This window comes from Moschus berezovskii, chromosome 16, assembly GCF_049115385.1.
Source record: "Moschus berezovskii isolate FMDL1 chromosome 16, NW_MosBer_1.0, whole genome shotgun sequence".
Lineage (NCBI taxonomy): Eukaryota > Metazoa > Chordata > Mammalia > Artiodactyla > Moschidae > Moschus > Moschus berezovskii.
In genome coordinates, this window is record NC_142475.1 from 25623540 (window position 1) to 25640426 (window position 16887).

At 40.2% G+C, this 16887-nt stretch overlaps 1 long non-coding RNA gene across 1 annotated transcript in view; it reads right to left on the bottom strand.

The window, feature by feature from the left end:
* Positions 1-339: 339 nt before the first annotated feature.
* The window catches only part of LOC148775237 (uncharacterized), a 59762-nt gene continuing 43214 nt past the window's right edge, over positions 340-16887 (bottom strand). Inside the window, exon 3 of the long non-coding RNA XR_016039342.1 lies at positions 340-675. This is a non-coding gene — a long non-coding RNA (uncharacterized LOC148775237). The remainder of the gene's footprint in view (positions 676-16887) is intronic.

The following is a 16887-nucleotide window of genomic DNA, read 5'->3' on the forward strand; positions in this document are numbered from 1 at the left end:
AGGTTCCTATGCAATATTGCTCTTTATAGCACCGGACCTTGCTTCTATCACTGGTCACATCCACAACTGGGTATTGGTTTTGCTTTTGCTCCATCCCTTTATTCCTTCTAGAGTTATTTCTCTATTGATCTCCAGTAGCATACTGGGCACCTACCGACCTGGGGAATTCCTCATTCAGTATCCTATCATTTTGCCCTTTAATACTGTTCATGGGGTTCTCAAGGCAAGTATACTGAAGTGGTTTGCCATTCCCTTCTCCAGTGGACCACATTCGGCTGTGGTCCATGTGATCAGATCGAGTAGTTTCCTGTGATTATGATTTCAGTGTGTCTGCCCTCTGATGCCCCCTCGCAATACCTACCGTCTTATTTGGGTTTCTCTTACCTTGCGTGTGGGATATCTCTTCACAGCTGCTCCAAGAGAGCGCAGCCGCTGCACCTTACCTTGGACAAGGGGTATCGCCTCAAGGCCGCCCCTCCTGACCTTGAACGTGGAGTAGCTCCTCTCGGCCCTCCTGCTCCCACGCAGCCACCGCCTATTGGACGTGGGGCAGTTCCTCTCGGCTGCCGGCCCTGGCCTCAGGCGTGGAGTATCTCCTCACGGCCACGCCTCTTTGCGTGGTCGGTTGCGCTGGGTCTCTCGCGTCTGCGATGCCAGGGCCGGCATCTCCCACGTCTGCAAATGTTAAATGGATAAAAATGTAGGTAAAAATTGTGTATAAAACAAAACAATGAAAAACCATACTGATTTGGAAACAACGCAAGTAGTTAATTTCAGAACTTAGTTCTTTAAAAAATTCAAATTCAAAGAATTTGATTACCTTTCATTGTGTATAATAACCAAAAATAAAAACTTTTATTCACAGACTAAAAATTGTTAGGTTCATCCTTAGTTTTGTAATTACTTTCCATTAGGCAGGATTCTACATCAGTATTCTTCATTTTCTTTTACCCGCTCCTGTTTTTAGTATAACACACTCCCAATTTGTTGCCGATGTCCCTTTACACCAATTGTCTCTAAGGTATCATAGCATCTGTCAGTGATATAAATGTGCATGAGAACATCATATGATCATTAGTTCATTTTATCCCTACTTGGCTGTTGCACCTCCATATAGCTAATACTACCTTATAAAATGTTACTATATGAATCTGGTCTAAATACAAGAATACTGTGATAGCGTTTAAAAATATTAGAGACTTGTCAATACAGAAACAGAATCAAGTTCCTTTAAGAGGGAATGATTATCTGGTGAATTAAGTTGCATGATTTATCCCCACAAATGGCTTCACAAATGATTTCTATAACAAAGTTTTTTCAGCACTTTTGAGGAGGTTTCAATAACTGCAGTCTCTGTCCAAAGAACACACTGACCCAACTCTTCAATGGACTGGGTAATCTATAAGAAGAAGGTACATAACTCACTCACATGAGAAAATGTTGATAAGAAAATATACGGACTAGACATTTAGGCAATAGTTTCTTTTAAAATGATATCCAGTTCAAAACACTCTGCTAAAAATTAAACCAAAACCTATGGATATGATGAGAAGAGATTAGGAAATAAAAAGCAACACAGCCATCAGCCCGGGGAGGTGTGGTGACTATTCAGAGATTATGTTCTTTGGTCTCCTAGCTTTAATTGGCCTCCTGGGGTATGTAAAATGCTATTTGTTTGTCATACTCCTAGAGATCTTGGCACAAACTATTTACAGCTGTTTGGAGACTTAACATACAATAGGAAGGGCCTGCTGGGTCTGGCATTTGCTGAGGTAGTCTTGGAGTCAACGGAAAAGTCTTGCTTCTCTTTTGAGGTCTTCACAGTGAAGGATTTGCAGACGATAAAGTGTACAAGAAGCTAAGAATCACCCTTAGCACAGCCAAAGTTCCTCTCTGCAGGGATCCAGGGAGTCTGGTTAGTACACATTTTCTGCAGAGCCCTGGAACATTTTCACCTTCTTCACATGAATAACATCTTTCACAACAAAAGACTTTACAATATTTTGCCTACGTTTGCCACACAAATAGATTACAATATAAGAGCCCACAGCAGAGGTGGTGGCAGACTAGTAACCTGTGGGGCTGAATCCAATACACAGGCAATTTTTTCCCCTTTGGTTTGAACCCTCATAGTGTTTTATTTTACTTTGTTTAGTTAATTTGAATTTAGTTGCCAGCTTTTAAAAATCAAGACATTTCACATTAAAAAATTCAGATTATTGGTGTCTCTGGAAAAAATAGATATGGCAACACAAAGTCTGAGTTCCCACTTGGCAACAGATAACTGGGGCTGGGTAGCAGCCACCCACTTTGAAGGGGTCATGAGTCTCAAGTGCCAGAGTCCCTAAGAAAGGCCTATAGCATTCATACCTCCTGACTGCCACTAGAACTATCAACCACTTCTATAAAGAACATGCCTTTAAAACACAGATTACAAGCATAAAGAACAATTAGGAATATGTCAACAAATTGAGAATTACATTTCATTCGACAGACTTTCTGAGGACTTCAAGCCTAGGAAGTAGCTTCTTAGACATAAGAAGCATTGCTGGGGACATCTCCAAAGAGGTAAAGGAGGAGTTAGGATATACAGAGGTTTTTGCAACAAAGACCAGGTAGTTGGAACATCCAAAAAAAAAATGCCATTAAAGAAAATCAGGTATCTTAAGTTAATGAATTTAGCACTTTTCCACGTACAGGAAGATGCAATAGTCTGGGTTCATTGAAATTATTCCTTTGATATGAACTTTAGGTATGTAGAGGCTTCCCTTGTGGCTCAGCTGGTAAAGAATCCACCTGCAATGCAGGAGATCTGGGTTCCATCACTGGCTTGGGAAGATGCCTTGGAGAAGCGAAAGGCTACCCACTCCAGTATTCTGGCCTAAAAAATTCCATGGACTGTATCGTACATGGGGTCGCAAAGAATCGGACATGATTGAGTGACTTTTACACTTTCACTTTAGGTATCTAGAGTCAGTATACTGAGTCCTATCAGGGTGTACCACTGAGTGGCTGAGTGGCTGAGAGCTTGGTAGTGGGCAGCCTATTGGTTTCCAACATGAGTTCCCTCAGGGCTCACTGTTGGGGGTGGCAGTAATGAGCTTGATGACTGCAACATCATTTGTTTACTGATAAGGCAGGCAGCATTTTTCATTCACAAATATTACAACGAACATAACCACGTCTTAGCTTGCTTAAGCAATATTTTCCTATTTTGCTTAAGATTTTTTTTTAAAGAAGTAAAACATTATAAGTTCAAGCTTTCTGTTTATCCTTCCAAATTTCAGTCCTCTTTATCCAACTATGTATATAGCCACTATTTGAATATACTCAAGTGCTTTATATAAAATGTCATAATATTTGCATATAACCTGAGACTACATGCTCCCATGTACTTTTATGGGAGTCTGGAGAAGGCAATGGCAAGCCACTCCAGTACTCTTGCCTAGAAAATCCCATGGATTGTTGAGTCTGGTAGGCTGCAGTCCGTGGGGTCGCTAAGAGTCGGACACGACTGAGCGACTTCACTTTCACTTTTCACTTTCACACATTGGAGAAGGAAATGGTAACCCACTCCAGTGTTCTTGCCTGGAGAATCCCAGGGACGGGGGAGCCTGGTGGGCTCCCGTCTATGGGGTCACACAGAGTCGGACATGACTGAAGTGACTTAGCAGCAGCAGCAGATTGCTTGTCATACCTAACATGACAAGTCTAGACTTCTTGCCATAGCTAATACAATGTAAATACATGTAAATAGTTGTATATACAATGTAAATGGTTGCTTACTATTGTTTAGTCGTAAAATCGTGTCCAACACTTTTGTGACCTCATGGACTGTAACCTGCCAGGCTCCTCTGTCCATAGGATTTCACAGGCAAGAATACAAGAGTGGGTTGCCATTTACTTCTCTAAGAGATCTTTCTGATCCAGGGATCAAATCCATGTCTCCTGCATTAGCAGGTGGATTTTTTACCACTGAGTCAACTGGGAAACCCAAGCACACCAGAAATTCAAGTTTTGCTTTTTGAAGCTGTCTAAAAAATTTTTCCCAAATTTATTCAATCTTCTGTGGACACAAAGGGCTGCCTGTATAGTTCACTTTGTCCATTTTTCTATTGCTCAAATTTATGTAATTTGCAATTTTCCTCTGTTTCAGACAATCTTGCTGTGAACATTCCTGTGCAACATTCTTGTGTACATATTCGAGAGTTTCTTTATGATATACCTAACAAGGAACTGCTGAGCCTTGAGGTGTACTTCTCAGTTAGCTCATTTGCTCAGTCATGTCCAACTCTTTGTGGCTCCATGGACTGCAGAACACCAGGCATCCCTGTCCATCACCAACTCCCAGAGCTTCATCAAACTCATGTCCATCATGTCGCTGATGTCATACAACCATCTTATCCTCTTTTGTCCCCTTCTCCTCCTGCCTTCAATCTTTCCCAGCATCAGGGTCTTTTCAAATGAGTCAATTCTTCACATGAGGTGGCCAAAGTATTGGAGTTTCAGCCTCAGCATCAGTCCTTCCAAAGAACACCCAGGACTGATTTCCTTTACCATTGACTGGTTTGATATCCTTGCAGTCCAAGGCACTCTTAAGAGTCTTCTCCAACACCACAGTTCAAAAGCATCAATTCTTCAGTGCTCAGCTTTCTTTATAGTCCAACTCTCACATCCATACATGACTACTGGAAAAACCATATCTTTGACTAGATGGACCTTTGTTGGCAGAATAATATCTCTGCTTTTTAATATGCTGTCTAGGTTGGTCATCGGTTTTCTTCCAAGGAGCAAGAGTCTTTTAATTTCATGGCTGCAGTCACCATCTGCAGTGATTTTGGAGCCCAAGATAGACACTGCCAAATTTCTCACCAATATTATTTTAGATAATTTAACCTTCTATTGATAGGGTCAGAGTAAAGGGACAAAGTAGGTGGTTAGTTAATCCCACTAGGGAATTGTTTGTGGAAGGCAAAGGCAACCAGCTCCAGTACACTTGCCTGGGAAATCCCATGTATAGAGGAGCCTGGCAGGCTATCATCCATGGGGTCACAAAAAAGTGGGACACAACTTAGTGACTAAAACACAACAAAGGGGAACTGTAAACAGAAAAATAAGGGAGACCCCTGTAAATTAATTATCACTCCAAAAAGTAGATTTGCTTAACCACAAAACCAAGCAGGCTTGCTTAGCAACAAAACTACGTAACAGAAGCATGTGACATGCCCCCAAACAATAAAACAATGATGGCATGAGATCCACATCCTGCCCAGTGAGCTCTGTAAGTTAATGATCCATAGGACATGCTCTCTGCACACATTAAAAAACAATAATTTGTGCATCTAGCTTGACCATATAGGGACAAGAAAACTCCCCTGCCCAATCTGAAGGAGGAGCTGAAGATGGAAGCATGACATCTATTCAAGAAAGACGAAGAAGTTTTTCTCACCCTCCCCACTTTTCCTTTGATTATAAAGCTGTAGCCAAAATCTCAGGGTGTGGTATTTTTCACCTGCCCACTTGTAAACATCACAAGAGTCCTATTCTAATAAATTTATTTTTATCTATCACTTTGCCTCTCGCTGAATTCTTTTCTGTGCTGAGACATAGAGGTCTGAAGTACCAGAGCTCTCTAAACCACAGTTTAACTATCAGCAGCTTATGAGAGTTCCTGATAATTCCTCTTTCATATGAATACCTGTCACTTTTCCACTTTTTGCCAATTTAATGGGAGTAAATGGTATTTTGTTATTGTTTTAACTTGTATTTTCTTGATTACTAGTGAGACTGAGCATCTTTTCATAAATTTATTTAGGTCTTAATCAACTTAGTATTTATCTTTAAACATAAGAATCTAATCTTATTTTATTTTTCTATGTGAATATCCATTTGTCTCAGCACAGTTTACTGAATAGCCCATGCTTTCTCCAAGTTTATAATGCCACTGATGAATATATAGAGTTTTAGGGCTATCAGTTCTTTTGCATTGGCCCATTTGTTTCCGTGTTAGTCTCAGACTGTCCTAACTACTGTGCATTTAAAATAAGTTTTAGTGCTTTGTACAAAAGGTCTCTCCTTTCCTTCCTCCTACCACTCCTTTAAAATTATTATTCTTTACTTTCGCTCTTCTACATAAAGTACCTTTTCAATTTTCTAAAACTAATAAAATCTTGTTTGGATCTTGATCAGAATTTCAAAGAATATTCAAGATCTATTTGAGGAGGATGAAAATGTTACAAAAGAGGGTCTTCTTACTCATGAACATGCTATGTTCTCCATTTGTATAGGAAATTGTCAATAAGGTTTTATAATTTTTTCATAAACTTTTGCACATCTTTAAAAATTTAATGCCTAGATTCCATATAAAATTTAATCTATTAAATTACTTATTTCTATTCTTTCTGAGGAGTAGACAGTGGGATTCTCAACCAATTTGGGGGAATTGGTCTTGAATCTAGCAACTTTCCTGATTTTTTTTTATCAGTAATTATAGTCTAGTCAAGGCAATGGTTTTTCCCGTGGTCATGTATGGATGTGAGAGTTGGACTGTGAAGAAGGCTGATCGCCGAAGAATCGATGCTTTTGAACTGTGGTGTTGGAGAAGACTCTTGAGAGTCCCTTATACCGCAAGGAGATACAACCAGTCCATTCTAAAGGAGATCAATCCTGGATGTTCATTGGAGGGACTGATGCTAAAGCTAAAACTGCAATACTTTGGCCACCTCATGCGACGAGTTGACTCACTGGAAAAGACTCTGATGCTGGGAAAGGTTGGGGGCAGGAGGAGAAGGGGACGACGGAGAATGAGATGGCTGGATGGCATCACCGACTCTGTGGACATGAGTTTGAGTGTACTCTGGGAGTTGGTGATGGACAGGGAGGCCTGGTGCGCTGTGATTCATGGGGTCGCGGAGAGTCGGACACGACTGAGCGACTGAACTGAACTGAACTGAATTGATAGTTTGTTTATAGAGTCCTTAGATTTTTCTATTAAGATAATCAAATGATCTTTGTATAATAAGAATTTTGTTTCTTCTTTTTCTAGCCTTAAACTTTTGGATCTTTTCCATTGAATAGAATTAACATCACTGGGTATTCTTACCTTTTTTTACCACACATGCCATTTTGAAATTGTACTTGAGCTAACACTTAACTTATTAAAACAAAGGAATAAACTTTTCCGGTATTTTCCAACAGCTCTCAATATTGGTTTAACTAATAAACTACCTTAAGAGACATTTGCTACTCAGACTATTACAACAACAGCCTAACAAAACTTTTTAATTTGTCCCCATATCAGTGACTATTTAAAAATGTAAATAAGATCATAACATGCCCCTGTCTAAAATTCCTCAATGACATTCTTCGGTGCTCAGCTTTCTTTATAGTCCAACTCTTACGTCCATACATGACTACTGGAAAAACCATAGCTTTGACTAGACAGACCTTTGTTGGTAAATTAATGTCTCTGCATATATAATTGATATTTCTCCTGGCAATCTTGATTCCAGCTTGTGCTTCATCCAGCCTGGCATTCCTTTTTTTTTTTTCAGCCCAGCATTTCACATAATGTACTCTGCATATAAGTTACATAAGCAGGTGACAATATTCAGCCTTGACATACTCCTTTCCAAATTTGGAACCAGTCTGTTGTTCCATGTCCGGTTCTAACTGTTGCTTCTTGATCTGCATACAGATTTATCAGGAGGCAGGTAAGGTAGTCTGGTATTCCCATCTCTTTCAGAATTTTCCACAGTTTGTTGTCATCCACACAGTCAAAGGCTTTGACATAGTCAATAAAGCAGAAGTAGATGTTTTTCTGAAACTCTCTTGCTTTTTCGATGATCCAGTGGATGTTGGCAATTTGATCTCTGCTTCCTCTGCCTTTTCTAAATCCAGCTTGAACATCTGGAAGTTCACAGTTCATGTGAAATGTGTTTTCCCCAAATTTAGGAAGCTAAGTGAATGCATTTCTACTGGATGGGCAGCCTTTCCAGGTGAGCTGGTCCTCAGGTTCTAGTCTAATCTAGGCTCTCTGAGGATAACATGGCTTCCTGGCAGTAGAACTATGCCCTTCACAGTGGCTCTACCACTGTCCCATAAGTCTAGGTCTTTTCTTGACTGTGGATAATTGTGGGATATGGGTCCCTGCTTTATGACTCTTGGGACTCTTTCTTTCATGTTTTATTGACTCCTTCCTCTCAGTGTCTTCCCTCAAGAAATTCCTCTACCATCTATAGGCTTCCTCTCACAAACATTCAACTTTATTTCACTTCTAAAAAATAATGGTTCTCAAAAAGATAGTAGGTTTAGAACCCCAGCCCTTTACAATCTAAAACTTGTACACTCTACCTTCAGAACTCAGAAAGTCTAGACTTTGAAAATATTGTGACATTCTCTCCCTGGAGACTTCACATCCTACTCCAAATCCATACTTATCTCCACAGGGTAAGAGTTGGAGCAAATTATGCTATGACTTCAACTATGTAAACTAGCGTGGGAGAAGAAGCTAGGATTGGGGTGGAAGCTGAAACCAGAGAATCTAAGCCAACAGAGAGGTCCGAAGTTAGGTCCAAACAACATATTAAGTTCATTGTGATCTAGGAAGCCATTTTCTGTCCTGTGTTACAATTCTAGAAATGGGGAGAGGGCAGTATCAGAAGACAATCAATATTTGAAACAGGCAAAAATTTCTATTACGTCTATTTATGATTTTGTTGTTGTTCAGTAACTAAGTGGTGTTTAACTCTTTGCAACACCGAGGATTATATCACACCAGGCTCCCCTGTCCTTCACTACCTCCTGGAGTTTGCTCAGATTCATGTCCACTGAATCAGTGATGCTATCTAACCATCTCACCATCTGCCACCCCCTTCTCCATTTGCCTTCAATCTTTCCCAGAATCAGGGTCTTTTCCAATGAGTTGGCTCTTCACATCAGGTGGCCAAAGTATTGGAGCTTTAGCTTCAACAACAGTCCTTCCAATGAATATTCAGCATTGATTTCCTTTTAGACTCACTGGTTTGAGCTCCTTGCAGTCCAAGGGACTCTCAAGAGTTTTCTCCAGCATCACAATTCAAAAGCATTGATTCTTTAGCACTTAGCCTTCTTTATGGACCAACTCTTACATCCGTACATGACTACTGGAAAAACCATATCTGACTTTAAGGACCTTTGTTGGCAAAGTGCTATTCATGTAGAGTTCATTAATTAACATCATCAAGAGAACAGGTAATAAAACAGTTGAGAAGTTATCATCTACCATGCAATTCAGTCTCCCTCAAAGCTCAGTCAGTAAAGAATCCATCTGCAATGCAAGAGACCCGAGTTCAATTCCTGGGTCAGGAAGATCCCCTGGAGAAGGAAATGGCAACCCACTCCAGTATTCTTGCCTGAAGAATCCCATGGACAGAGGAGCCTGGCAGACTATAGTCCATGGGGTCACAAGAGTTGTACATGACTTAGTGACTACACCATCACCACCATATACATCAATCAGTTCAATAAGTAAGCCTCAACCCCTTTCTCTGCCATATGTCCTTCATTTAGGCCGTAAACTCAGCCTTATTATTTCAGTTTTTAAGATGTCCAGAGGCACATTGTTCCAAAGTTATAAATATAGCAGCTCAAAGCAATTGTCAAGGACCTGGGATTTTTCCTTCTTTCCCCTCTGCCATCTTTTATATGTTGATATTCAACCAGATCAGCAGTCAACAATGTCACCTGTCAGCACAGGAGATGCTCTTCTGTGATGTCCCCAATAAAAAGTCACTTATTCCTTTGCAAGACCACTGTACTGTATAACCCCTAATACTGAACGCTTTAAAGTGTGTTTATTTCCTTCTATATTGTATGTTCCTGTCTTATTTATTGCTATATTCCTATTGTTGAGCATAGGTGCCTGGCATGTAATAGGTATGATTACACGTTGAATACATGAACAGAGCGCACTATGTGGTTTCTTACCTAGGGACTCCTCTCAAAACCCAAAATATCAAAATGCCTTGTGTGTCCCAATTATGCCCCTCCCTTCTCTCTTTTGTTTTCATCACTTCCATTACTGTATTCTTCAGCTGCTGCCTCAGAGGTTTAATCTCTGGATTTCTCTAGGCTAGCAAGGTATTCATCTGGGACAAATATGCTCTCTATAAGAGAATGTCCCTCAAGACATTTATTTTCTTTACCTATGTTTCAGCATTCCCAATCTCCAAGACAGATCTTTTAACTTAAACATTGCTTCACAGGTGGCAGAGTCTGTCCAGACCCACTGAACTCCAGTTCACTATGAAAACCAATAATTCACTGGTCTAAAACATGGGCAGCAGGGCAGGGGGCTGCCCTATTTTTTCCCTTAACTTTATTGCCTCATCGGTAAAACTGAAACTTTCTTCAAGAACTGAGAGTAGCTAGGAAATGAAAGTCACATGGATAGTATAGTGGTTGCTATGTATTTGCCTTCCCCTTCCTTTTTAGCAATTCAAGTTCTATGAGAAGAAGAAAAACAAACAGCTACAGTGTCAATAAAATATATGGCAATTTCTGATGGACAGTAATAGTTAAAAGAAGGAAAAAAAATAGAAAACTTGAGACTTTGGGCAAAATTTGAGAAAGAATGAGATTTTTCAGGCCAATTTGAAATTAGAGCAATGCCAACCTCCTACTGGCATCACTGAATTAGCATCAGTGTATTAACAGCTGTCTTGGGGAAGTTCGTTTCTCAAACTGATATCCAGCTGGCATGTAGTTGACTGCAGTAAACAAGAGCAATGGCAGAGGGGAGAGAGGGTGAGGCTGCATCAAGAGTCAGACGGAATAAACTGTGCGATGTGTGTGGCTCAAATACCATGCTTCAGTTCAGTTCAGTTCAGTCGCTCTGTCGTGTCCGACTCTTTGCGACCCCATGAATCACAGCATGCCAGGCCTCCCTGTCCATCACCAACTCCCGGAGTTCACCCAAACTCATGTCCATTGAGTCAGTGATGCCATCCAGCCATCTCATTCTCTGTCGTCCCCGTCTCCTCCCACCCCCAATCCCTCCTAGCATCAGACTCTTTTACGTCCTGCAAATTCTGGACACAGTGCAAGAAAAAACATATTGCAATCAAGATTTCAACCCCATTAACAGAGGCAGATTTGTTGAAACTAAATTAAGCTTAAATTTTAGGCTCCCTTCACTTATACAAGTCCCTCCTAAAGACTAGTATTTAATTTACATTATTTTTTTCAAAAGGTCTCCCCCAATTATATGAGCACCACGCTCTAAAATACCTACATCTTCCCCTGCTAGTTAAATTTTTAATTTTTAAGAGGCTCCCAAAAGATATCAACCAAGGTTGTAATTAAATACCAGTTTAAAAGAGAGTGTGAAGGACTGAAATTCAGACAAACAAATAAATAAAGCATATAATTCAACAGGTACTTGTAAACCCTGATCAAGAGGTTTTAGATGCTCTCTTTAAACGTAATATAGGTCACTGAGGAATCAAGATTTAGGCACATAAAAACAACTACTGCAATTAAAACTGAAAATGGGAATTATCTGTTTAACAAATGCTTATTAATTATGAATTCTGTGCCAGGCATTGCACTAGGTACTAGGAACCCAATAGTTACTAAAACATACATGATCAGCCTTCATGGAGCCTAAAGTCCAGTAGGAAAACCCTTTAAGAACCAAATGAATAAATGAAATTTTTAAAAATTGTGACAAGTTCTGTAAAAGAATCAGGTTGCTAAAACAGAAATTAAAGAAGAAACTTCTTTTGCACATTTCAGAACTGGGTAGTCTATGAAGGTCAACTTGAGAAACTGACACACCTAAAGGAGAGGAGAATCGGTTATGAAAAACCTGAGGATCTGAGGTAGGAAATAGTTTGGCCCTTCTGAGGAACAGAAAGGAAGTCAATGTGGATTTAATACACTATGGGGCCAGAGACATAAGATGAGGATAAAGATCCATGGTTTATTCTGTTTGCACATAAAGAATGTGGAATACTTGCTATATTATATTTCCTTTGTAACTTGGGAAGTGATGGGCTTGGAAAACTGACCTTGGTTCTTAGACCACAGTAGTACAAGATCCAGCCATTGCATTTTCCATGAGATAGTTTATTAAAGTTAGCATAAAAGAAAAATTAAGTATGTATTGTTTTACAAAGGTCTTATATTTCATTATCTCTCTCTAAAAAAAGTATGTATCCTTGTTGATTTGTGTTTTTATTAAGTTAGAAAATGGTGAAAACCTACCTCCTTAGTGTACCACTTAAGAAACATAGTAATTGTACTCCCAGGGAAGGGGGAGCCTGGTGGGCTTCCGTCTATGGGGTCACACAGAGTCGGACACGACTGAAGTGACTTAGCAGGAGCAGCAGCTATCAATTCATCTGGGTTATAAAAGAATGAGTAGGGCTGTACTCCACTCCACCTTTGTAAGATGCTACACCACAGACCTGTGAACCACAGATGAATCTTATCTTCCCCTCTTAAGACAGAGATGGAATGTGACAGGAAGAGCAATTGCAACTGTCTTTTGGTAAGAATATTTTCACTGGCTTCTTTCTCTTGGAGTTTTAAATCCCTCTTTCACTTGTTAATGAAAGAACAAATCAATGAAGACTTAACAAAGAGTATGCAGACAGGGGCCTGATTATACTTAGACTTGGAGCCAGTGACTTGGAGACTAAATTTTGATTTAAATACAATGGAAAGCCATAAAAAATATTTTCTTGGAAAGCCATAAAAAATATTTTCTTGGAAAATTATATGGTCCAGTTCATGTTTTAAGAAACTATATGTTTTAAGAAGGAAATGGCAACCCACTCCAGTGTTCTTGCCTGGAGAATCCCAGGGACGGGGGAGCCTGGTGGGCTGCCGTCTATGGGGTCACACAGAGTTGGACACGACTGAAGTGACTTAGCAGCTAGCAGCAGCATTAGAGATTAGCATGTGCTGTGGAGAAGGCAATGGCAAGCCACTCCAGTACTCTTGCCTAGAAAATCCCATGGATGGAGGAACCTGGTAGGCTGCAGTCCATGGGGTCGCTAAGAGTCGGACACGACTGAGCAACTTCACTTTCACACATTGGAGAAGGAAATGGCAACCCACTCCAGTGTTCTTGCCTGGAGAATCCCAGGGACGGGGGAGCCTGGTGGGCTTCCGTCTATGGGGTCACACAGAGTCAGACACGACTGAAGTGACTCAGCAGCAGCAGCAGCGTGTGCTGATTATAGAGAGGGGGGACTTCTGAGTGGAGATAAACCAGGGACTTCAAATGATGGGTAAAATTAGATAAGCAGGGGAGAGAATAATAAAGGGCGTGCATGGTAAGTGCAATGAAATGAGAAAAGGCTTTGAGTGGGCTGGAGTGGGAGAAGCTAGGGAGTATGCCCACCTGACTGACATATACTAAGTTCTGATCAAATTGTAATGGACTCTGCACATCAGACTTTAAAAATGTCATATTCATGAAATAGAAATAAATCTTCAGAAATACAAATCTGGTGGAAATGTAAAGAGAGATTTCATTTGAAGTAGAGAAAACATAGAAAAAATGTAATATGAGAAATCTTACCAACAAAATGCAATCTGAGGTGGGATATATATTTTCTTTTTTACTTCCATTTAAAACTTAAATAAACCTGGCAATGGTTTTGTTATTTTCTGATTAACATGCCAGGGTGAAATAGAGAGCAAGACCAGGATAAATGCTGCTGGAGCTAGGGTTAGATGTAGGAGGAGTCCCAAAGGAAGGTGACAAGAATCAAAATCACAGTGAACATGGCAACTTGGGCTTGGGTATGCCTCAGTGGTGTTCAGTAAGCCTAATATTGAAGGTGGGGTATAGTGGCTGGTGTCATGGATGTGGTGAAATAATCAGTAGTCAGTATTGTGAGAGTCAGATATGTAGTTCTAAGTGGGTGGCAATGAAGGGAAGAAGACCAGAAAGAAGACTGGCAGGCTGGGTCATTCATTAAAATCCATGATGGAGGTTAAAGAATATACTCAGTCTTAGTACAAGTATCCAAGATTGCATTTTGGGTATTCTGACTTCAAGCAGGTAAAATGTTAATTAAATTCCCTAGCCACTGGGGAAAGAGGACACATAACACATTCATTGCAAGCCTTGGTTCCAGTGGTCTCAGGGTCTGCCCAAATCTGAGATTACTTAATGCAGGGAGGTGGTATGGTCTACTGCAAAAGAGTCCAGGGACCTGGAATCACAGCTTGGCTTCTCTCTGCCACTTACTTGCTGGATGACAAGTTATAAATCAATCTGAACCTCACTTTCATTTTCTAAAACATATTGATACAAATGTACCTAAATAGCATGGTTGCTAGGACAATGTTTGTAAAAGTACTTGATACAGAAAATGATTTGTTAAATGCAGCTTAAAAAAGGAAAGTAATGATATGAAAAAACCTCCCTCCCTGGTTCCAAATAGGAAAAGGAGTACGTCAAGGTTGTATATTGTCACCCTGCTTATTTAACTTATATGCAGAGTACATCAAGAGAAAAGCTGGTCTGGAAGAAGCATAAGCTGGAATCAAGATTGCCGGGAGAAATATCAATAATCTCAGATATGCAGATGACACCACCCTTATGGCAGAAAGTGAAGAGGAACTCAAAAGCCTCTTGATGAAAGTGAAAGAGGAGAGTGAAAAAGTTGGCTTGAAGCTTAACATTCAGAAAACGAAGATCATGGCATCTGGTCCCGTCACTTCATGGGAAATAGACGGGGAAACAGTGGAAACAGTGTCAGACTTTATTTTTTGGGGCTCCAAAATCACTCCGAATGCTGATTGCAGCCATGAAATTAAAAGATGCTTACTCCTTGGAAGGAAAGTTATGACCAACCTAGATAGCATATTAAAAAGCAGAGACAGGCAGACGCAAGTGACGCCCGGCTCCAGCACAACTGACCACGTGCAGAATCGTGGCTGCGAGGAGCTACCCCGCGCCCAGGGTTAGGGCGGTGGCCGAGAGGAGCTGTATCACGTCCAGGAGGCGGTGGCTGCTTGGGCACCGGAGGGCTGACAGGAGCTGATCCGCATTCAAAGCAGGAGGGGCGGCCTTGAGGAGATATCCCTCGTCCAAGGTAAGGTACAGTGGCTGCACCTTGCTGGAGCAGCTGGAAAGAGATACTCCACGACCAAGTGGAATATAAGAATCCAGTGTTCTGGGGAGGAAGGAACAAGATGACGGAGGGATAAAACGGTGAGACCACTTTCTCCCCCACAAATTCATCAAAAGAACATTTGAACGCGGAGTAAAGTCCACAAAACAACTTCTGAATACTGGCAGAGGACATCAGGCTCCCAGAAAAGCAGCCCATTGTCTTCTAAAGGAGAGAGAAGAAATCCAGCTCCACCTACCAGAACACCGACACATGCTTCCCTAACCAGGGAACCTTGACAAGTCACCCGTCCAACCCCACACACAGCGAAGAAACTACATAATAAAAACTCCACAAACTGCAAGAAGAGGGAAAGGCCACCCCAAGCAAAGCAATATAAGCAAGATGAAGAGGCAGAGAAATACCCAGCAAGTAAAGGAACAAGATAATTGCCCACCAACACAAACAAAAGAAGAAGATATAGGGAATTTACCTGATAAAGAATTTCAAATTTTGATGGTGAAAATGATTCAAAATCTTGAAAGCAAAATGGAGTTACAGATAAATAACCTGGAGAAAAAGATTGAGAAGATGGAAGAAAGATTTAGTAAGGACTTAGAAGAAATAAAAAATAGTCAATATACAATGAATAATGCAATAGATGAGATCAGAAACACTCTGGAGAGAACAAACAGTAGAATAACAGAGGCAGAAGACAGGATAAGCGAACTAGGAGATAGAATTGTAGAAATAAATGAAACAGAGAGGAAAAAAGAAAAACGAATTAAAAGAAATGAGGACAATATTAGAGACCTCTGGGACAATGTTAAACGCTCCAACATTCGAATCATAGGAGTCCCAGAAGAAGAAGACAAAAAGAAAGACCATGAGAGAATACTTGAGGAGATAATAGTTGAAAACTTCCCTAAAATAGGGAAAGAAATAATCACCCAAGTCCAAGAAACCCAGAGAGTCCCCAACAGGATAAACCCAAGGCGAAATACTCCAAGACACATATTAATCAAATTAACAAAGATCAAACACAAAGAACAAATATTAAAAGCAGCAAGGGAAAAACAGCAAATAACACACAAGGGGATTTCCATAAGGATAACAGCTGATCTTTCAACAGAAACTCTTCAGGCCAGGAGGGAATGGCAAGACATACTTAAAGTGATGAAAGAAAATAAACTACAGCCCAGACTACTGTACCCAGCAAGGATCTCATTCAAATATGAAGGAGAAATCAAAAGCTTTACAGACAAGCAAAAGCTGAGGGAATTCAGCATCACCAAACCAGCTCTCCAACAAATGCTAAAGGATCTTCTATAGACAGGAAACACAGAAAGAGTGTATAAACTTGAACCCAAAGCAATAAAGAAAATGGCTACGGGATCGTACTTATCAATAATTACCTTAAACGTAAATGGGTTGAAATTTTCAAAAAGGCTAGGAAACAATTCTCATAGCCATCAATAGTTCAGTGTTGAGTTCATGAATAGTTTTTAAAGTTTGGGACAAACTGTAGTATTTGCTATTTGAAGTACTATTTGTAATTGGCATACTACGATGTAACATTGGTCTTCATTTCCAACTTAAAACGCCTAAAAATGCCTAACAGGTTTTTAGATTTGTGAATTTTAGTTGAAATGTATTTTACGATGTTACTAAACCTGCAGAAATATTGAAATATTTCAGAGAACTTATTCACTGTACATTTAATTTATTTTATTTATAAAAGTTATGAACTGTAGAAAGTTTTACTTGTTGGGTC